Genomic DNA, 17,939 nt, shown 5'->3' with positions numbered 1-17,939 from the left:
TTTGAACCCACGCCTCTAGTTGGAGACTATAAACCTCAGGTTTGAGGAAGGTAGTAATCCTTGTGTCTGGCGCCTTAGACCGCTCGGCCATCCTGACAACAATACAAAGCTAGTAGAGAGTCCACATTAAGCTCTAATGACTCAATAAATGTACCTTATAATTGTAGCAAATTGAACAATGATTTTTAAAACTGACCATATACAAATGTTGTCAGAAGTGGGATTTGAACCCACGCCTCCAAATGGAGACCAGAAACCTCAGCTTTGAGGAAGGTGGTAATCCTTGAGTCTGGCGCCAAAGACCGCTCTGACATTCTGACAACTCCAAAAAACTAGTAGCGATTCTAAATGAAACTCAAATAACGCAAGAAATGAACCTAGTAAATCTAGTCATTTGAACAATAATTTATGAAACTGAAGATTGACAAAAGTTGTAAGAAGAGTGATTCGAACCCACGCCTCCAATTAGAGACCAGAAACCTCAGGTTTGAGGAAGGTATTAATCCTTGAGTCTGGCGCTTTAGACCGCTCGGCCATCCTGACATATTTGTAATGCAAGTAGAGAGTCTAAATTAACTTAAAATGACTCAAGAAATTAACCATATAATTATAGTTATTTGAACAATAATTTATGAAAATGAAGTATTAATGAGGTTGTCAGAAGCGGGATTTGAACCCACACCTCTAGTTGGAGACTATGAACCTCAGGTTTATGGAATGTAGTAATCCTTGTGTCTGGCGCCTTAGACCGCTCGGCCATCCTGACAACAATATAAAGCTAGTAGAGAGTCCACATTAAGCTCTAATGACTCAAGAAATGTACCTTATAATTGTAGCAAGTTGAACAATGATTTTTAAAACTGACCATATAAACATGTTGTCAGAAGTGGGATTTGAACCCACGCCTCCAATTGGAGACCAGAATCCTCAGCTTTGAGGAAGGTAGAAATCCTTGAGTCTGGCGCCTTAGACCGCTCGGCCATCCTGACATCTGTCTGATGCAAAGTAGAGAGTCTAAATTAACTTAAAATGACTTAAGAAATTAACCATATAATTATAGTTATTTGAACAATAATTTATGAAATTGAAGTTTTAAATAGGTTGTCAGAAGTGGGATTTGAACCCACACCTCCAGTTGGAGACCATAAACCTCAGATTTGAGGAAGGTAGTAATCCTTGAGTCTGGCGCCAAAGACCGCTCTGACATTCTGACAACTCCACAAAACAAGTAGCGATTCTAAATTAAACTCAAATAACGCAAGAAATGAACCTAGTAAATCTAGTCATTTGAACAATAATTTATGAAACTGAAGATTGACCAAAGTTGTAAGACGGGGGATTCGAACCCACGCCTCCAATGAGAGACCAGAAACCTCAGGTTTGAGGAAGGTATTAATCCTTGAGTCTGGCACTTTAGACCGCTCGGCCATCCTGACATATTTGTTTTGCAAGTAGAGAGTCTAAATTAACTTAAAATGACTCAAGAAATTAACAATATAATTATAGTTATTTGAACAATATTTTATGAAACTGAAGTATTAATGAGGTTGTCAGAAGCGGGATTTGAACCCACGCCTCTAGTTGGAGACAATGAACCTCAGGTTTGTGGAAGGTAGTAATCCTTGTGTCTGGCGCCTTAGACCGCTCGGCCATCCTGACAACAATATAACGATAGTAGAGAGTCCACATTAAGCTCTAATGACTCAAGAAATGTACCTTATAATTGTAGCAAATTGAACAATGAATTTTAAAACTGACCATATAAACATGTTGTCAGAAGTGGGATTTGAACCCACGCCTCCAATTGGAGACCAGAAACCTCAGCTTTGAGGAAGGTGGTAATCCTTGAGTCTGACGCCTTAGACTGCTCGGCCATCCTCACAACAATTAAAATCTAGTATAGAGTCCACATTAAGCTCTAATGACTCAAGAAATGTACCTTATAATTGTAGCAAGTTGAACAATGATTTTTTAAAACAGAATATTTAAAAAAGTTATCAGAAGTGGGATTTGAACCCACGCCTCCAGTTGGTGACCAGAAACCTCAGATTTGAGGAAGGTAGTGTTCCTTGAGTCTGGCGCCTTAGACCGCTCGGCCATCCTGACATTTATTTAATACAAGTAGAGAGTCTAAATTAACTTAAAATGACTCAAGAAATTAACCATATAATTATAGTTATTTGAACAATAATTTATGAAACTGAAGCATTAAAAAGGTTGTCAGTAGCGGGATTTGAACCCCCGCCTCTAGTTGGAGACTATAAACCTCAGGTTTGAGGAAGGTATAATAAACCTTGTGTCTGGCGCCTTAGACCGCTCTTCCATCCTGACAACAATAAATATCTAGTAGAGAGTCCACATTAAGCTCTAATGACTCAAGAAATGTACCTTATAATTGTAGCAAGTTGAACAATGATTTTTAAAACTGACCATATAAATATGATGTCAGAAGTGGGATTTGAACCCACGCCTCCAGTTGGAGACCAGAAACCTCAGATTTGAGGAAGGTAGTAATCCTTGAGTCTGGCGCCTTAGACCGCTCAGCCATCCTGACATCTGTTTAATGCAAAGTAGAGAGTCTAAATTAACTTAAAATGACTCAAGAAATTAACCATATAATTATAGTTATTTGAACAATAATTTATGAAACTGAAGTATTAATGACGTTGTCAGAAGCGGGATTTGAACCCACGCCTCTAGTTGGAGACTATAAACCTCAGGTTTGAGGAAGGTAGTAATCCTTGGGTCTGGCGCCTTAGACCGCTCGACCATCCTGACAACAATATAAAGCTAGTAGAGAGTCCACATTAAGCTCTAATGACTCAAGAAATATACCTTATAATTGTAGCAAGTTGAACAATGATTTTTAAAACTGACCATATAAATATGTTGTCAGAAGTGGGATTTGAACCCACGCCTCCAATTGGAGACCAGAAACCTCAGCTTTGAGGAAGGTGTTATTCCTTGAGTCTGGCGCCTTAGACCGCTCGGCCATCCTGACAACTTTCACAATCAAGTAGAGAGTCCAAATTAAGCTCCAATTACTCAAGAAATGTACCTTATAATTGTTGCAAGTTGAACAATGATTTTTAAAACTGACCATATAAATATGAAGGTAGTAATCCTTGAGTCTGGCGCCTTAGACCGCTCGGCCATCCTGACATCTGTCTAATGCAAAGTAGAGAGTCTAAATTAACTTAAAATGACTCAAGAAATTAACCATATAATTATAGTTATTTGAGCAATAATTTATGAAATTGAAGTTTTAAATAGGTTGTCAGAAGTGGGATTTGAACCCACACCTCCAGTTGGAGACCATAAACCTCAGATTTGAGGAAGGTAGTAATCCTTGAGCCTGGCGCCAAAGACCGCTCTGACATTCTGACAACTCTAAAAAACAAGTAGCGATTCTAAATGAAACTCAAATAACGCAAGAAATGAACCTAGTAAATCTAGTCATTTGAACAATAATTTATGAAACTGAAGATTGACAAAAGTTGTAAGATGAGGGATTCGAACCCACGCCTCCAATTAGAGACCAGAAACCTCAGGTTTGAGGAAGGTATTAATCCTTGAGTCTGGCGCTTTAGACCGCTCGGCCATCCTGACATTATTTAAATGCAAGTAGAGAGTCTAAATTAACTTAAAATGACTCAAGAAATTAACCATATAATTATAGTTATTTGAACAATAATTTATGAAACTGATGTATTAATGAGGTTGTCAGAAGCGGGATTTGAACCCACGCCTCTAGTTGGAGACTAAGAACCTCAGGTTTGTGGAAGGTAGTACTCCTTGTGTCTGGCGCCTTAGACCGCTCTTCCATCCTGACAACAATAAATATCTAGTAGAGAGTCCACATTAAGCTCTAATGACTCAAGAAATGTACCTTATAATTGTGGCAAGTTGAACAATGATTTTTAAAACTGACGATATAAACATGTAGTCAGAAGTGGGATTTGAACCCACGCCTCCAATTGGAGACCAGAAACCTCAGCTTTGAGGAAGGCGGTAATCCTTGAGTCTGGCGCCTTAGACCGCTCGGCCATCCTGACAACTTTCAAAATCAAGTAGAGAGTCCAAATTAAGCTCCAATTACTCAAGAAATGTACCTTATAATTGTTGCAAGTTGAACAATGATTTTTTAAAACTGAATATTTAAAAAAGTTGTCAGAAGTGAGATTTGAACCCACGCCTCCAGTTGGAGACCAGAAACCTCAGATTTGAGGAAGGTAGTAATCCTTGAGTCTGGCGCCTTAGACCACTCGGCCATCCTGACATCTGACTAATGCAAAGTAGAGAGTCTAAATTAACTTAAAATGACTCAAGAAATTAACCATATAATTATAGTCTGTTGAACAATAATTTATGAAACTGAAGTATTAATGAGGTTGTCAGAAGCGGGATTTGAACCCACTCCTCCAGTTGGAGACCATAAACCTCAGATTTGAGGAAGGTAGTAATCCTTGAGTCTGACGCCTTAGACTGCTCGGCCATCCTCACCACAATTAAAATCTAGTATAGAGTCCACATTAAGCTCTAATGACTCAAGAAATGTACCTTATAATTGTAGCAAGTTGAACAATGATTTTTTAAAACGGAATATTTAAAAAAGTTGTCAGAAGTGGGATTTGAACCCACGCCTCCAGTTGGAGACCAGAAACCTCAGATTTGAGGAAGGTAGTGTTCCTTGAGTCTGCCGCCTTAGACCGCTCGGCCATCCTGACAAATATTTGATACAAGTAGAGAGTCTAAATTAACTTAAAATGACTCAAGAAATTAACCATATAATTATAGTTAGTTGAACAATAATTTATGAAACTGAAGCATTAAAAAGGTTGTCAGTAGCGGGATTTGAACCCACGCCTCTAGTTGGAGACTATAAACCTCAGGTTTGAGGAAGGTATAATAATCCTTGTGTCTGGCGCCTTAGTCCGCTCTTCCATCCTGACAACAATAAATATCTAGTAGAGAGTCCACATTAAGCACTAATGACTCAAGAAATGTACCTTATAATTGTGGCAAGTTGAACAATGATTTTTAAAACTGACGATATAAACATGTAGTCAGAAGTGGGATTTGAACCCACGCCTCCAATTGGAGACCAGAAACCTCAGCTTTGAGGAAGGCGGTAATCCTTGAGTCTGGCGCCTTAGACCGCTCGGCCATCCTGACAACTTTCAAAATCAAGTAGAGAGTCCAAATTAAGCTCCAATTACTCAAGAAATGTACCTTATAATTGTTGCAAGTTGAACAATGATTTTTTAAAACTGAATATTTAAAAAAGTTGTCAGAAGTGGGATTTGAACCCACGCCTCCAGTTGGAGACCAGAAACCTCAGATTTGAGGAAGGTAGTAATCCTTGAGTCTGGCGCCTTAGACCACTCGGCCATCCTGACATCTGACTAATGCAAAGTAGAGAGTCTAAATTAACTTAAAATGACTCAAGAAATTAACCATATAATTATAGTTTGTTGAACAATAATTTATGAAACTGAAGTATTAATGAGGTTGTCAGAAGCGGGATTTGAACCCACTCCTCCAGTTGGAGACCATAAACCTCAGATTTGAGGAAGGTAGTAATCCTTGAGTCTGACGCCTTAGACTGCTCGGCCATCCTCACCACAATTAAAATCTAGTATAGAGTCCACATTAAGCTCTAATGACTCAAGAAATGTACCTTATAATTGTAGCAAGTTGAACAATGATTTTTTAAAACGGAATATTTAAAAAAGTTGTCAGAAGTGGGATTTGAACCCACGCCTCCAGTTGGAGACCAGAAACCTCAGATTTGAGGAAGGTAGTGTTCCTTGAGTCTGCCGCCTTAGACCGCTCGGCCATCCTGACAAATATTTGATACAAGTAGAGAGTCTAAATTAACTTAAAATGACTCAAGAAATTAACCATATAATTATAGTTAGTTGAACAATAATTTATGAAACTGAAGCATTAAATAGGTTGTCAGTAGCGGGATTTGAACCCACGCCTCTAGTTGGAGACTATAAACCTCAGGTTTGAGGAAGGTATAATAATCCTTGTGTCTGGCGCCTTAGTCCGCTCTTCCATCCTGACAACAATAAATATCTAGTAGAGAGTCCACATTAAGCACTAATGACTCAAGAAATGTACCTTATAATTGTGGCAAGTTGAACAATGATTTTTAAAACTGACCATATAAATATGATGTCAGAAGTGGGATTTGAACCCACGCCTCCAGTTGGAGACCAGAAACCTCAGATTTGAGGAAGGTAGTAATCCTTGAGTCTGGCGCCATAGACCGCTCGGCCATCCTGACATCTGTTTAATGCAAAGTAGAGAGTCTAAATTAACTTAAAATGACTCAAGAAATTAACCATATAATTATAGTTATTTGAACAATAATTTATGAAATTGAAGTTTTAAATAGGTTGTCAAAAGTGGGATTTGAACCCACTCCTCCAGTTGGAGACCATAAACCTCAGATTTGAGGAAGGTAGTAATCCTTGAGTCTGGCGCCAAAGACCGCTCTGACATTCTGACAACTCCAAAAAACAAGTAGCGATTCTAAATGAAACTAAAATAACGCAAGAAATGAACCTAGTAAATCTAGTCATTTGAACAATAATTTATGAAACTGAAGATTGACAAAAGTTGTAAGAAGTGGGATTCGAACCCACGCCTCCAATTAGAGACCAGAAAACTCAGGTTTGAGGAAGGTAGTAATCCTTGAGTCTGGCGCTTCAGACCGCTCTGCCATCCTGACAACACAATAACGCTAGTAGAGAGTCCACATTAAGCTCTAATGACTCAAGAAATGTACATTATAATTGTAGCAAGTTGAACAATGATTTTTAAAACTGACCATATAAATATGATGTCAGAAGTGGGATTTGAACCCACGCCTCCAGTTGGAGACCAGAAACCTCAGATTTGAGGAAGGTAGTAATCCTTGAGTCTGGCGCCTTAGACCGCTCAGCCATCCTGACATCTGTTTAATGCAAAGTAGAGAGTCTAAATTAACTTAAAATGACTCAAGAAATTAACCATATAATTATAGTTATTTGAACAATAATTTATGAAACTGAAGTATTAATGACGTTGTCAGAAGCGGGATTTGAACCCACGCCTCTAGTTGGAGACTATAAACCTCAGGTTTGAGGAAGGTAGTAATCCTTGGGTCTGGCGCCTTAGACCGCTCGACCATCCTGACAACAATATAAAGCTAGTAGAGAGTCCACATTAAGCTCTAATGACTCAAGAAATATACCTTATAATTGTAGCAAGTTGAACAATGATTTTTAAAACTGACCATATAAATATGTTGTCAGAAGTGGGATTTGAACCCACGCCTCCAATTGGAGACCAGAAACCTCAGCTTTGAGGAAGGTGTTATTCCTTGAGTCTGGCGCCTTAGACCGCTCGGCCATCCTGACAACTTTCACAATCAAGTAGAGAGTCCAAATTAAGCTCCAATTACTCAAGAAATGTACCTTATAATTGTTGCAAGTTGAACAATGATTTTTAAAACTGACCATATAAATATGAAGGTAGTAATCCTTGAGTCTGGCGCCTTAGACCGCTCGGCCATCCTGACATCTGTCTAATGCAAAGTAGAGAGTCTAAATTAACTTAAAATGACTCAAGAAATTAACCATATAATTATAGTTATTTGAGCAATAATTTATGAAATTGAAGTTTTAAATAGGTTGTCAGAAGTGGGATTTGAACCCACACCTCCAGTTGGAGACCATAAACCTCAGATTTGAGGAAGGTAGTAATCCTTGAGCCTGGCGCCAAAGACCGCTCTGACATTCTGACAACTCTAAAAAACAAGTAGCGATTCTAAATGAAACTCAAATAACGCAAGAAATGAACCTAGTAAATCTAGTCATTTGAACAATAATTTATGAAACTGAAGATTGACAAAAGTTGTAAGAAGAGGGATTCGAACCCACGCCTCCAATTAGAGACCAGAAACCTCAGGTTTGAGGAAGGTATTAATCCTTGAGTCTGGCGCTTTAGACCGCTCGGCCATCCTGACATTATTTAAATGGAAGTAGAGAGTCTAAATTAACTTAAAATGACTCAAGAAATTAACCATATAATTATAGTTATTTGAACAATAATTTATGAAACTGATGTATTAATGAGGTTGTCAGAAGCGGGATTTGAACCCACGCCTCTAGTTGGAGACTAAGAACCTCAGGTTTGTGGAAGGTAGTACTCCTTGTGTCTGGCGCCTTAGACCGCTCTTCCATCCTGACAACAATAAATATCTAGTAGAGAGTCCACATTAAGCTCTAATGACTCAAGAAATGTACCTTATAATTGTGGCAAGTTGAACAATGATTTTTAAAACTGACGATATAAACATGTAGTCAGAAGTGGGATTTGAACCCACGCCTCCAATTGGAGACCAGAAACCTCAGCTTTGAGGAAGGCGGTAATCCTTGAGTCTGGCGCCTTAGACCGCTCGGCCAACCTGACAACTTTCAAAATCAAGTAGAGAGTCCAAATTAAGCTCCAATTACTCAAGAAATGTACCTTATAATTGTTGCAAGTTGAACAATGATTTTTTAAAACTGAATATTTAAAAAAGTTGTCAGAAGTGGGATTTGAACCCACGCCTCCAGTTGGAGACCAGAAACCTCAGATTTGAGGAAGGTAGTAATCCTTGAGTCTGGCGCCTTAGACCACTCGGCCATCCTGACATCTGACTAATGCAAAGTAGAGAGTCTAAATTAACTTAAAATGACTCAAGAAATTAACCATATAATTATAGTCTGTTGAACAATAATTTATGAAACTGAAGTATTAATGAGGTTGTCAGAAGCGGGATTTGAACCCACTCCTCCAGTTGGAGACCATAAACCTCAGATTTGAGGAAGGTAGTAATCCTTGAGTCTGACGCCTTAGACTGCTCGGCCATCCTCACCACAATTAAAATCTAGTATAGAGTCCACATTAAGCTCTAATGACTCAAGAAATGTACCTTATAATTGTAGCAAGTTGAACAATGATTTTTTAAAACGGAATATTTAAAAAAGTTGTCAGAAGTGGGATTTGAACCCACGCCTCCAGTTGGAGACCAGAAACCTCAGATTTGAGGAAGGTAGTGTTCCTTGAGTCTGCCGCCTTAGACCGCTCGGCCATCCTGACAAATTTTTGATACAAGTAGAGAGTCTAAATTAACTTAAAATGACTCAAGAAATTAACCATATAATTATAGTTAGTTGAACAATAATTTATGAAACTGAAGCATTAAAAAGGTTGTCAGTAGCGGGATTTGAACCCACGCCTCTAGTTGGAGACTATAAACCTCAGGTTTGAGGAAGGTATAATAATCCTTGTGTCTGGCGCCTTAGTCCGCTCTTCCATCCTGACAACAATAAATATCTAGTAGAGAGTCCACATTAAGCACTAATGACTCAAGAAATGTACCTTATAATTGTGGCAAGTTGAACAATGATTTTTAAAACTGACGATATAAACATGTAGTCAGAAGTGGGATTTGAACCCACGCCTCCAATTGGAGACCAGAAACCTCAGCTTTGAGGAAGGCGGTAATCCTTGAGTCTGGCGCCTTAGACCGCTCGGCCATCCTGACAACTTTCAAAATCAAGTAGAGAGTCCAAATTAAGCTCCAATTACTCAAGAAATGTACCTTATAATTGTTGCAAGTTGAACAATGATTTTTTAAAACTGAATATTTAAAAAAGTTGTCAGAAGTGGGATTTGAACCCACGCCTCCAGTTGGAGACCAGAAACCTCAGATTTGAGGAAGGTAGTAATCCTTGAGTCTGGCGCCTTAGACCACTCGGCCATCCTGACATCTGACTAATGCAAAGTAGAGAGTCTAAATTAACTTAAAATGACTCAAGAAATTAACCATATAATTATAGTTTGTTGAACAATAATTTATGAAACTGAAGTATTAATGAGGTTGTCAGAAGCGGGATTTGAACCCACTCCTCCAGTTGGAGACCATAAACCTCAGATTTGAGGAAGGTAGTAATCCTTGAGTCTGACGCCTTAGACTGCTCGGCCATCCTCACCACAATTAAAATCTAGTATAGAGTCCACATTAAGCTCTAATGACTCAAGAAATGTACCTTATAATTGTAGCAAGTTGAACAATGATTTTTTAAAACGGAATATTTAAAAAAGTTGTCAGAAGTGGGATTTGAACCCACGCCTCCAGTTGGAGACCAGAAACCTCAGATTTGAGGAAGGTAGTGTTCCTTGAGTCTGCCGCCTTAGACCGCTCGGCCATCCTGACAAATATTTGATACAAGTAGAGAGTCTAAATTAACTTAAAATGACTCAAGAAATTAACCATATAATTATAGTTAGTTGAACAATAATTTATGAAACTGAAGCATTAAATAGGTTGTCAGTAGCGGGATTTGAACCCACGCCTCTACTTGGAGACTATAAACCTCAGGTTTGAGGAAGGTATAATAATCCTTGTGTCTGGCGCCTTAGTCCGCTCTTCCATCCTGACAACAATAAATATCTAGTAGAGAGTCCACATTAAGCACTAATGACTCAAGAAATGTACCTTATAATTGTGGCAAGTTGAACAATGATTTTTAAAACTGACCATATAAATATGATGTCAGAAGTGGGATTTGAACCCACGCCTCCAGTTGGAGACCAGAAACCTCAGATTTGAGGAAGGTAGTAATCCTTGAGTCTGGCGCCATAGACCGCTCGGCCATCCTGACATCTGTTTAATGCAAAGTAGAGAGTCTAAATTAACTTAAAATGACTCAAGAAATTAACCATATAATTATAGTTATTTGAACAATAATTTATGAAATTGAAGTTTTAAATAGGTTGTCAAAAGTGGGATTTGAACCCACTCCTCCAGTTGGAGACCATAAACCTCAGATTTGAGGAAGGTAGTAATCCTTGAGTCTGGCGCCAAAGACCGCTCTGACATTCTGACAACTCCAAAAAACAAGTAGCGATTCTAAATGAAACTAAAATAACGCAAGAAATGAACCTAGTAAATCTAGTCATTTGAACAATAATTTATGAAACTGAAGATTGACAAAAGTTGTAAGAAGTGGGATTCGAACCCACGCCTCCAATTAGAGACCAGAAACCTCAGGTTTGAGGAAGGTAGTAATCCTTGAGTCTGGCGCTTCAGACCGCTCTGCCATCCTGACAACACAATAACGCTAGTAGAGAGTCCACATTAAGCTCTAATGACTCAAGAAATGTACATTATAATTGTAGCAAGTTGAACAATGATTTTTAAAACTGACCATATAATAATGTGGTCAGAAGTGGGATTTGAACCCACGCCTCCAATTAGAGACCAGAAACCGCAGCTTTGAGGAAGGTGGTAATCCTTGAGTCTGGCGCCTTAGACCGCTCGGCCATCCTGACAACTTTCAAATTCAAGTAGAGAGTACAAATTAAGCTCTAATTACTCAAGAAATGTACCTTATAATTGTTGCAAGTTGAACAATGATTTTTTAAAACTGAATATTTAAAAAAGTTGTCAGAAGTGGGATTTGAACCCACGCCTCCAGTTGGTGACCAGAAACCTCAGATTTGAGGAAGGCAGTAATCCTTGAGTCTGGCGCCTTAGACCACTCGGCCATCCTGACATCTACCTACTGCAAAGTAGAGAGTCTAAATTAACTTAAAATGACTCAAGAAATTAACCATATAACTATAGTTAGTTGAACAATAATTTATGAAACTGAAGTATTAATGAGGTTGTCAGAAGCGGGATTTGAACCCACTCCTCCAGTTGGAGACCATAAACCTCAGATTTGAGGAAGGTAGTAATCCTTGAGTCTGACGCCATAGACTGCTCGGCCATCCTCACCACAAATAAAATCTAGTATAGAGTCCACATTAAGCTCTAATGACTCAAGAAATGTACCTTATAATTGTAGCAAGTTGAACAATGATTTTTTAAAACGGAATATTTAAAAATGTTGTCAGAAGTGGGATTTGAACCCACGCCTCCAGTTGGAGACTAGAAACCTCAGATTTGAGGAAGGTAGTGTACCTTGAGTCTGGCGCCTTAGACCGCTCGGCCATCCAGACATATTTTTAATACAAGTAGAGAGTCTAAATTAACTTAAAATGACTCAAGAAATTAACCATATAATTATAGTTATTTGAACAATAATTTATGAAACTGAAGCATTAAAAAGGTTGTCAGTAGCGGGATTTGAACCCACGCCTCTAGTTGGAGACTATAAACCTCAGGTTTGAGGAAGGTATAATAATCCTTGTGTCTGGCGCCTTAGACCGCTCGGCCATCCTGACACCAATATAAAGCTAGTAGAGAGTCCACATTAAGCTCTAATGACTTAAGAAATGTACCTTATAATTGTAGCAAGTTGAACAATGATTTTTAAAACTGACCATATAAAAATGTTGTCAGAAGTGCGATTTGAACCCACGCCTCCAATTAGAGACCAGAAACCTCAGCTTTGAGGAAGGTGTTAATCCTTGAGTCTGGCACCTTAGACAGCTCGGCCATCCTGACAACTTTCACAATCAAGTAGAGAGTCCAAATTAAGCTCCAATTACTCAAGAAATGTACCTTATAATTGTTGCAAGTTGAACAATGATTTTTAAAACTGACCATATAAATATGATGTCAGAAGTGGGATTTGAACCCATGCCTCCAGTTGGAGACCAGAAACCTCAGATTTGAGGAAGGTAGAAATCCTTGAGTCTGGCGCCTTAGACCGCTCGGCCATCCTGACATCTGTCTGATGCAAAGTAGAGAGTCTAAATTAACTTAAAATGACTCAAGAAATTAACCATATAATTATAGTTATTTGAACAATAATTTATGAAATTGAAGTTTTAAATAGGTTGTCAGAAGTGGGATTTGAACCCACACCTCCAGTTGGAGACCATAAACCTCAGATTTGAGGAAGGTAGTAATCCTTGAGTCTGGCGCCAAAGACCGCTCTGACATTCTGACAACTCCAAAAAACAAGTAGCGATTCTAAATGAAACTCAAATAACGCAAGAAATGAACCTAGTAAATCTAGTCATTTGAACAATAATTTATGAAACTGAAGATTGACAAAAGTTGTAAGATGAGGGATTCGAACCCACGCCTCCAATTAGAGACCAGAAACCTCAGGTTTGAGGAAGGTAGTAATCCTTGAGTCTGGCGCCTTAGACCGCTCGGCCATCCGGACATCTGTCTAATGCAAAGTAGAGAGTCTAAATTAACTTAAAATGACTCAAGAAATTAACCATATAATTATAGTTATTTGAGCAATAATTTATGAAATTGAAGTTTTAAATAGGTTGTCAGAAGTGGGATTTGAACCCACACCTCCAGTTGGAGACCATAAACCTCAGATTTGAGGAAGGTAGTAATCCTTGAGTCTGGCGCCAAAGACCGCTCTGACATTCTGACAACTCCAAAAAACAAGTAGCGATTCTAAATGAAACTCAAATAACGCAAGAAATGAACCTAGTAAATCTAGTCATTTGAACAATAATTTATGAAACTGAAGATTGACAAAAGTTGTAAGATGGGGGATTCGAACCAACGCCTCCAATTAGAGACCAGAAACCTCAGGTTTGAGGAAGGTATTAATCCTTGAGTCTGGCGCTTTAGACCGCTCGGCCATCCTGACATTATTTTAATGCAAGTAGAGAGTCTAAATTAACTTAAAATGACTCAAGAAATTAACCATATAATTATAGTTATTTGAACAATAATTTATGAAACTGATGTATTAATGAGGTTGTCAGAAGCGGGATTTGAACCCACGCCTCTAGTTGGAGACTAAGAACCTCAGGTTTGTGGAAGGTAGTAATCCTTGTGTCTGGCGCCTTAGACCGCTCTTCCATCCTGACAACAATAAATATCTAGTAGAGAGTCCACATTAAGCTCTAATGACTCAAGAAATGTACCTTATAATTGTAGCAAGTTGAACAATGATTTTTAAAACTGACGATATAAACATGTAGTCAGAAGTGGGATTTGAACCCACGCCTCCAATTGGAGACCAGAAACCTCAGCTTTGAGGAAGGTGGTAATCCTTGAGTCTGGCGCCTTAGACCGCTCGGCCATCCTGACAACTTTCAAAATCAAGTAGAGAGTCCAAATTAAGCTCCAATTACTCAAGAAATGTACCTTATAATTGTTGCAAGTTGAACAATGATTTTTTAAAACTGAATATTTAAAAAAGTTGTCAGAAGTGGGATTTGAACCCACGCCTCCAGTTGGAGACCAGGAACCTCAGATTTGAGGAAGGTAGTAATCCTTGAGTCTGGCGCCTTAGACCACTCGGCCATCCTGACATCTGACTAATGCAAAGTAGAGAGTCTAAATTAACTTAAAATGACTCAAGAAATTAACCATATAATTATAGTTTGTTGAACAATAATTTATGAAACTGAAGTATTAATGAGGTTGTCAGAAGCGGGATTTGAACCCACTCCTCCAGTTGGAGACCATAAACCGCAGATTTGAGGAAGGTAGTAATCCTTGAGTCTGACGCCTTAGACTGCTCGGCCATCCTCACCACAATTAAAATCTAGTATAGAGTCCACATTAAGCTCTAATGACTCAAGAAATGTACCTTATAATTGTAGCAAGTTGAACAATGATTTTTTAAAACGGAATATTTAAAAAAGTTGTCAGAAGTGGGATTTGAACCCACGCCTCCATTTGGAGACCAGAAACCTCAGATTTGAGGAAGGTAGTAATCCTTGAGTCTGGCGCCTTAGACCACTCGGCCATCCTGACATCTGACTAATGCAAAGTAGAGAGTCTAAATTAACTTAAAATGACTCAAGAAATTAACCATATAATTATAGTTTGTTGAACAATAATTTATGAAACTGAAGTATTAATGAGGTTGTCAGAAGCGGGATTTGAACCCACTCCTCCAGTTGGAGACCATAAACCTCAGATTTGAGGAAGGTAGTAATCCTTGAGTCTGACGCCTTAGACTGCTCGGCCATCCTCACCACAATTAAAATCTAGTATAGAGTCCACATTAAGCTCTAATGACTCAAGAAATGTACCTTATAATTGTAGCAAGTTGAACAATGATTTTTTAAAACGGAATATTTAAAAAAGTTGTCAGAAGTGGGATTTGAACCCACGCCTCCAGTTGGAGACCAGAAACCTCAGATTTGAGGAAGGTAGTGTTCCTTCAGTCTGCCGCCTTAGACCGCTCGGCCATCCTGACAAATATTTAATACAAGTAGAGAGTCTAAATTAACTTAAAATGACTCAAGAAATTAACCATATAATTATAGTTAGTTGAACAATAATTTATGAAACTGAAGCATTAAAAAGGTTGTCAGTAGCGGGATTTGAACCCACGCCTCTAGTTGGAGACTATAAACCTCAGGTTTGAGGAAGGTATAATAATCCTTGTGTCTGGCGCCTTAGTCCGCTCTTCCATCCTGACAACAATAAATATCTAGTAGAGAGTCCACATTAAGCTCTAATGACTCAAGAAATGTACCTTATAATTGTGGCAAGTTGAACAATGATTTTTAAAACTGACCATATAAATATGATGTCAGAAGTGGGATTTGAACCCACGCCTCCAGTTGGAGACCAGAAACCTCAGATTTGAGGAAGGTAGTAATCCTTGAGTCTGGCGCCATAGACCGCTCGGCCATCCTGACATCTGTTTAATGCAAAGTAGAGAGTCTAAATTAACTTAAAATGACTCAAGAAATTAACCATATAATTATAGTTATTTGAACAATAATTTATGAAATTGAAGTTTTAAATAGGTTGTCAAAAGTGGGATTTGAACCCACTCCTCCAGTTGGAGACCATAAACCTCAGATTTGAGGAAGGTAGTAATCCTTGAGTCTGGCGCCAAAGACCGCTCTGACATTCTGACAACTCCAAAAAACAATTAGCGATTCTAAATTAAACTAAAATAACGCAAGAAATGAACCTAGTAAATCTAGTCATTTGAACAATAATTTATGAAACTGAAGATTGACAAAAGTTGTAAGAAGTGGGATTCGAACCCACGCCTCCAATTAGAGACCAGAAACCTCAGGTTTGAGGAAGGTATTAATCCTTGAGTCTGGCGCTTTAGACCGCTCGGCCATCCTGACAACACAATAAAGCTAGTAGAGAGTCCACATTAAGCTCTAATGACTCAAGAAATGTACATTATAATTGTAGCAAGTTGAACAATGATTTTTAAAACTGACCATATAAATATGTGGTCAGAAGTGGGATTTGAACCCACGCCTCCAATTGGAGACCAGAAACCGCAGCTTTGAGGAAGGTGGTAATCCTTGAGTCTGGCGCCTTAGACCGCTCGGCCATCCTGACAACTTACAAAATCAAGTAGAGAGTCCAAATTAAGCTCTAATTACTCAAGAAATGTACCTTATAATTGTTGCAAGTGTAACAATGATTTTTTAAAACTGAATATTTAAAAAAGTTGTCAGAAGTAGGATTTGAACCCACGCCTCCAGTTGGAGACCAGAAACCTCAGATTTGAGGAAGGCAGTAATCCTTGAGTCTGGCGCCTTAGACCACTCGGCCATCCTGACATCTACCTAATGCAAAGTAGAGAGTCTAAATTAACTTAAAATGACTCAAGAAATTAACCATATAACTATAGTTAGTTGAACAATAATTTATGAAACTGAAGTATTAATGAGGTTGTCAGAAGCGGGATTTGAACCCACTCCTCCAGTTGGAGACCATAAACCTCAGATTTGAGGAAGGTAGTAATCCTTGAGTCTGACGCCATAGACTGCTCGGCCATCCTCACCACAAATAAAATCTAGTATAGAGTCCACATTAAGCTCTAATGACTCAAGAAATGTACCTTATAATTGTAGCAAGTTGAACAATGATTTTTTAAAACGGAATATTTAAAAAAGTTGTCAGAAGTTGGATTTGAACCCACGCCTCCAGTTGGAGACTAGAAACCTCAGATTTGAGGAAGGTAGTGTTCCTTGAGTCTGGCGCCTTAGACCGCTCGACCATCCTGACATTTATTTAATACAAGTAGAGAGTCTAAATTAACTTAAAATGACTCAAGAAATTAACCATATAATTATAGTTATTTGAACAATAATTTATGAAACTGAAGCATTAAAAAGGTTGTCAGTAGCGGGATTTGAACCCACGCCTCTAGTTGGAGACTATAAACTTCAGGTTTGAGGAAGGTATAATAATCCTTGTGTCTGGCGCCTTAGACCGCTCGGCCATCCTGACACCAATATGAAGCTAGTAGAGAGTCCACATTAAGCTCTAATGACTCAAGAAATGAACCTTATAATTGTAACAAGTTGAACAAAGATTTTTTAAAACGGAATATTTAAAAAAGTTGTCAGAAGTGGGATATGAACCCACGCCTCTAGTTGGAGACCAGAAACCTCAGATTTGAGGAATGTAGTGTTCCTTGAGTCTGGCGCCTCAGACCGCTCGGCCATCCTGACATTTAGTTAATACAAGTAGAGAGTCTAAATTAACTTAAAATGCCTCAAGAAATTAACCATATAATTATAGTTATTTGAACAATAATTTATGAAACTGAAGCATTAATAAGGTTGTCAGTAGCGGGATTTGAACCCACGCCTCTAGTTGGAGACTATAAACCTCAGGTTTGAGGAAGGTATAATAAACCTTGTGTCTGGCGCCTTAGACCGCTCTCCCATCCTGACAACAATAAATATCGAGTAGAGAGTCCACATTAAGCTCTAATGACTCAAGAAATGTACCATATAATTGTAGCAAGTTCAACAATGATTTTTAAAACTGACCATATAAATATGATGTCAGAAGTGGGATTTGAACCCACGCCTCCAATTGGAGACCAGAAACCTCAGCTTTGAGGTAGGTGTTAATCCTTGAGTCTGGCACCTTAGACCGCTCGGCCATCCTGACAACTTTCACAATCAAGTAGAGAGTCCAAATTAAGCTCCAATTACTCAAGAAATGTACCTTATAATTGTTGCAA

The 17,939-nt window shown here is 38.5% G+C and overlaps 33 non-coding genes across 33 annotated transcripts; all 33 read right to left on the bottom strand.

Moving 5' to 3' along the window:
- Positions 1–878: 878 nt before the first annotated feature.
- Positions 879–989, bottom strand: trnal-caa (transfer RNA leucine (anticodon CAA)). Its single transcript has 2 exons — positions 952–989; positions 879–924 (listed from the first exon to the last, which is right to left on the bottom strand). It is a non-coding gene; the product is annotated as a tRNA-Leu (tRNA).
- A 782-nt stretch (positions 990–1,771) lies between these two features.
- Positions 1,772–1,882, bottom strand: trnal-caa (transfer RNA leucine (anticodon CAA)). Its single transcript has 2 exons — positions 1,845–1,882; positions 1,772–1,817 (listed from the first exon to the last, which is right to left on the bottom strand). It is a non-coding gene; the product is annotated as a tRNA-Leu (tRNA).
- A 113-nt stretch (positions 1,883–1,995) lies between these two features.
- Positions 1,996–2,106, bottom strand: trnal-caa (transfer RNA leucine (anticodon CAA)). The gene is made up of 2 exons: positions 2,069–2,106; positions 1,996–2,041 (listed from the first exon to the last, which is right to left on the bottom strand). It is a non-coding gene; the product is annotated as a tRNA-Leu (tRNA).
- Positions 2,107–2,443: 337 nt separating this feature from the next.
- On the bottom strand, positions 2,444–2,554 carry trnal-caa (transfer RNA leucine (anticodon CAA)). The gene is made up of 2 exons: positions 2,517–2,554; positions 2,444–2,489 (listed from the first exon to the last, which is right to left on the bottom strand). It is a non-coding gene; the product is annotated as a tRNA-Leu (tRNA).
- Positions 2,555–2,890: 336 nt separating this feature from the next.
- trnal-caa (transfer RNA leucine (anticodon CAA)) lies at positions 2,891–3,001 on the bottom strand. Its single transcript has 2 exons — positions 2,964–3,001; positions 2,891–2,936 (listed from the first exon to the last, which is right to left on the bottom strand). It is a non-coding gene; the product is annotated as a tRNA-Leu (tRNA).
- A 943-nt stretch (positions 3,002–3,944) lies between these two features.
- On the bottom strand, positions 3,945–4,055 carry trnal-caa (transfer RNA leucine (anticodon CAA)). The gene is made up of 2 exons: positions 4,018–4,055; positions 3,945–3,990 (listed from the first exon to the last, which is right to left on the bottom strand). It is a non-coding gene; the product is annotated as a tRNA-Leu (tRNA).
- A 113-nt stretch (positions 4,056–4,168) lies between these two features.
- Positions 4,169–4,279, bottom strand: trnal-caa (transfer RNA leucine (anticodon CAA)). The gene is made up of 2 exons: positions 4,242–4,279; positions 4,169–4,214 (listed from the first exon to the last, which is right to left on the bottom strand). It is a non-coding gene; the product is annotated as a tRNA-Leu (tRNA).
- A 337-nt stretch (positions 4,280–4,616) lies between these two features.
- trnal-caa (transfer RNA leucine (anticodon CAA)) lies at positions 4,617–4,727 on the bottom strand. Its single transcript is given in 2 exon segments — positions 4,617–4,671; positions 4,690–4,727. It is a non-coding gene; the product is annotated as a tRNA-Leu (tRNA).
- Positions 4,728–5,064: 337 nt separating this feature from the next.
- On the bottom strand, positions 5,065–5,175 carry trnal-caa (transfer RNA leucine (anticodon CAA)). Its single transcript has 2 exons — positions 5,138–5,175; positions 5,065–5,110 (listed from the first exon to the last, which is right to left on the bottom strand). It is a non-coding gene; the product is annotated as a tRNA-Leu (tRNA).
- A 113-nt stretch (positions 5,176–5,288) lies between these two features.
- On the bottom strand, positions 5,289–5,399 carry trnal-caa (transfer RNA leucine (anticodon CAA)). Its single transcript has 2 exons — positions 5,362–5,399; positions 5,289–5,334 (listed from the first exon to the last, which is right to left on the bottom strand). It is a non-coding gene; the product is annotated as a tRNA-Leu (tRNA).
- A 337-nt stretch (positions 5,400–5,736) lies between these two features.
- trnal-caa (transfer RNA leucine (anticodon CAA)) lies at positions 5,737–5,847 on the bottom strand. Its single transcript is given in 2 exon segments — positions 5,737–5,791; positions 5,810–5,847. It is a non-coding gene; the product is annotated as a tRNA-Leu (tRNA).
- Positions 5,848–6,184: 337 nt separating this feature from the next.
- trnal-caa (transfer RNA leucine (anticodon CAA)) lies at positions 6,185–6,295 on the bottom strand. The gene is made up of 2 exons: positions 6,258–6,295; positions 6,185–6,230 (listed from the first exon to the last, which is right to left on the bottom strand). It is a non-coding gene; the product is annotated as a tRNA-Leu (tRNA).
- Positions 6,296–6,854: 559 nt separating this feature from the next.
- trnal-caa (transfer RNA leucine (anticodon CAA)) lies at positions 6,855–6,965 on the bottom strand. The gene is made up of 2 exons: positions 6,928–6,965; positions 6,855–6,900 (listed from the first exon to the last, which is right to left on the bottom strand). It is a non-coding gene; the product is annotated as a tRNA-Leu (tRNA).
- A 336-nt stretch (positions 6,966–7,301) lies between these two features.
- Positions 7,302–7,412, bottom strand: trnal-caa (transfer RNA leucine (anticodon CAA)). Its single transcript has 2 exons — positions 7,375–7,412; positions 7,302–7,347 (listed from the first exon to the last, which is right to left on the bottom strand). It is a non-coding gene; the product is annotated as a tRNA-Leu (tRNA).
- A 943-nt stretch (positions 7,413–8,355) lies between these two features.
- On the bottom strand, positions 8,356–8,466 carry trnal-caa (transfer RNA leucine (anticodon CAA)). Its single transcript has 2 exons — positions 8,429–8,466; positions 8,356–8,401 (listed from the first exon to the last, which is right to left on the bottom strand). It is a non-coding gene; the product is annotated as a tRNA-Leu (tRNA).
- A 113-nt stretch (positions 8,467–8,579) lies between these two features.
- Positions 8,580–8,690, bottom strand: trnal-caa (transfer RNA leucine (anticodon CAA)). The gene is made up of 2 exons: positions 8,653–8,690; positions 8,580–8,625 (listed from the first exon to the last, which is right to left on the bottom strand). It is a non-coding gene; the product is annotated as a tRNA-Leu (tRNA).
- Positions 8,691–9,027: 337 nt separating this feature from the next.
- On the bottom strand, positions 9,028–9,138 carry trnal-caa (transfer RNA leucine (anticodon CAA)). Its single transcript is given in 2 exon segments — positions 9,028–9,082; positions 9,101–9,138. It is a non-coding gene; the product is annotated as a tRNA-Leu (tRNA).
- Positions 9,139–9,475: 337 nt separating this feature from the next.
- Positions 9,476–9,586, bottom strand: trnal-caa (transfer RNA leucine (anticodon CAA)). Its single transcript has 2 exons — positions 9,549–9,586; positions 9,476–9,521 (listed from the first exon to the last, which is right to left on the bottom strand). It is a non-coding gene; the product is annotated as a tRNA-Leu (tRNA).
- Positions 9,587–9,699: 113 nt separating this feature from the next.
- Positions 9,700–9,810, bottom strand: trnal-caa (transfer RNA leucine (anticodon CAA)). The gene is made up of 2 exons: positions 9,773–9,810; positions 9,700–9,745 (listed from the first exon to the last, which is right to left on the bottom strand). It is a non-coding gene; the product is annotated as a tRNA-Leu (tRNA).
- Positions 9,811–10,147: 337 nt separating this feature from the next.
- Positions 10,148–10,258, bottom strand: trnal-caa (transfer RNA leucine (anticodon CAA)). The gene is given in 2 exon segments: positions 10,148–10,202; positions 10,221–10,258. It is a non-coding gene; the product is annotated as a tRNA-Leu (tRNA).
- A 337-nt stretch (positions 10,259–10,595) lies between these two features.
- Positions 10,596–10,706, bottom strand: trnal-caa (transfer RNA leucine (anticodon CAA)). Its single transcript has 2 exons — positions 10,669–10,706; positions 10,596–10,641 (listed from the first exon to the last, which is right to left on the bottom strand). It is a non-coding gene; the product is annotated as a tRNA-Leu (tRNA).
- Positions 10,707–11,265: 559 nt separating this feature from the next.
- Positions 11,266–11,376, bottom strand: trnal-caa (transfer RNA leucine (anticodon CAA)). The gene is made up of 2 exons: positions 11,339–11,376; positions 11,266–11,311 (listed from the first exon to the last, which is right to left on the bottom strand). It is a non-coding gene; the product is annotated as a tRNA-Leu (tRNA).
- Positions 11,377–11,489: 113 nt separating this feature from the next.
- On the bottom strand, positions 11,490–11,600 carry trnal-caa (transfer RNA leucine (anticodon CAA)). The gene is made up of 2 exons: positions 11,563–11,600; positions 11,490–11,535 (listed from the first exon to the last, which is right to left on the bottom strand). It is a non-coding gene; the product is annotated as a tRNA-Leu (tRNA).
- Positions 11,601–11,937: 337 nt separating this feature from the next.
- trnal-caa (transfer RNA leucine (anticodon CAA)) lies at positions 11,938–12,048 on the bottom strand. The gene is given in 2 exon segments: positions 11,938–11,992; positions 12,011–12,048. It is a non-coding gene; the product is annotated as a tRNA-Leu (tRNA).
- Positions 12,049–12,608: 560 nt separating this feature from the next.
- On the bottom strand, positions 12,609–12,719 carry trnal-caa (transfer RNA leucine (anticodon CAA)). Its single transcript has 2 exons — positions 12,682–12,719; positions 12,609–12,654 (listed from the first exon to the last, which is right to left on the bottom strand). It is a non-coding gene; the product is annotated as a tRNA-Leu (tRNA).
- A 1,229-nt stretch (positions 12,720–13,948) lies between these two features.
- trnal-caa (transfer RNA leucine (anticodon CAA)) lies at positions 13,949–14,059 on the bottom strand. The gene is made up of 2 exons: positions 14,022–14,059; positions 13,949–13,994 (listed from the first exon to the last, which is right to left on the bottom strand). It is a non-coding gene; the product is annotated as a tRNA-Leu (tRNA).
- A 113-nt stretch (positions 14,060–14,172) lies between these two features.
- Positions 14,173–14,283, bottom strand: trnal-caa (transfer RNA leucine (anticodon CAA)). Its single transcript is given in 2 exon segments — positions 14,173–14,227; positions 14,246–14,283. It is a non-coding gene; the product is annotated as a tRNA-Leu (tRNA).
- Positions 14,284–14,620: 337 nt separating this feature from the next.
- On the bottom strand, positions 14,621–14,731 carry trnal-caa (transfer RNA leucine (anticodon CAA)). Its single transcript has 2 exons — positions 14,694–14,731; positions 14,621–14,666 (listed from the first exon to the last, which is right to left on the bottom strand). It is a non-coding gene; the product is annotated as a tRNA-Leu (tRNA).
- A 337-nt stretch (positions 14,732–15,068) lies between these two features.
- trnaf-gaa (transfer RNA phenylalanine (anticodon GAA)) lies at positions 15,069–15,179 on the bottom strand. Its single transcript is given in 2 exon segments — positions 15,069–15,123; positions 15,142–15,179. It is a non-coding gene; the product is annotated as a tRNA-Phe (tRNA).
- Positions 15,180–15,516: 337 nt separating this feature from the next.
- trnal-caa (transfer RNA leucine (anticodon CAA)) lies at positions 15,517–15,627 on the bottom strand. The gene is made up of 2 exons: positions 15,590–15,627; positions 15,517–15,562 (listed from the first exon to the last, which is right to left on the bottom strand). It is a non-coding gene; the product is annotated as a tRNA-Leu (tRNA).
- A 559-nt stretch (positions 15,628–16,186) lies between these two features.
- Positions 16,187–16,297, bottom strand: trnal-caa (transfer RNA leucine (anticodon CAA)). The gene is made up of 2 exons: positions 16,260–16,297; positions 16,187–16,232 (listed from the first exon to the last, which is right to left on the bottom strand). It is a non-coding gene; the product is annotated as a tRNA-Leu (tRNA).
- Positions 16,298–16,410: 113 nt separating this feature from the next.
- Positions 16,411–16,521, bottom strand: trnal-caa (transfer RNA leucine (anticodon CAA)). Its single transcript has 2 exons — positions 16,484–16,521; positions 16,411–16,456 (listed from the first exon to the last, which is right to left on the bottom strand). It is a non-coding gene; the product is annotated as a tRNA-Leu (tRNA).
- Positions 16,522–17,755: 1,234 nt separating this feature from the next.
- trnal-caa (transfer RNA leucine (anticodon CAA)) lies at positions 17,756–17,866 on the bottom strand. Its single transcript has 2 exons — positions 17,829–17,866; positions 17,756–17,801 (listed from the first exon to the last, which is right to left on the bottom strand). It is a non-coding gene; the product is annotated as a tRNA-Leu (tRNA).
- Between the last annotated feature and the right edge of the window lie 73 nt (positions 17,867–17,939).

The sequence above is a fragment of the Gadus macrocephalus genome, chromosome 9 (assembly GCF_031168955.1).
Source record: "Gadus macrocephalus chromosome 9, ASM3116895v1".
Lineage (NCBI taxonomy): Eukaryota > Metazoa > Chordata > Actinopteri > Gadiformes > Gadidae > Gadus > Gadus macrocephalus.
Note: the sequence above shows the minus strand (reverse complement) of the source record. Positions and strands in the feature narration are given on the sequence as shown.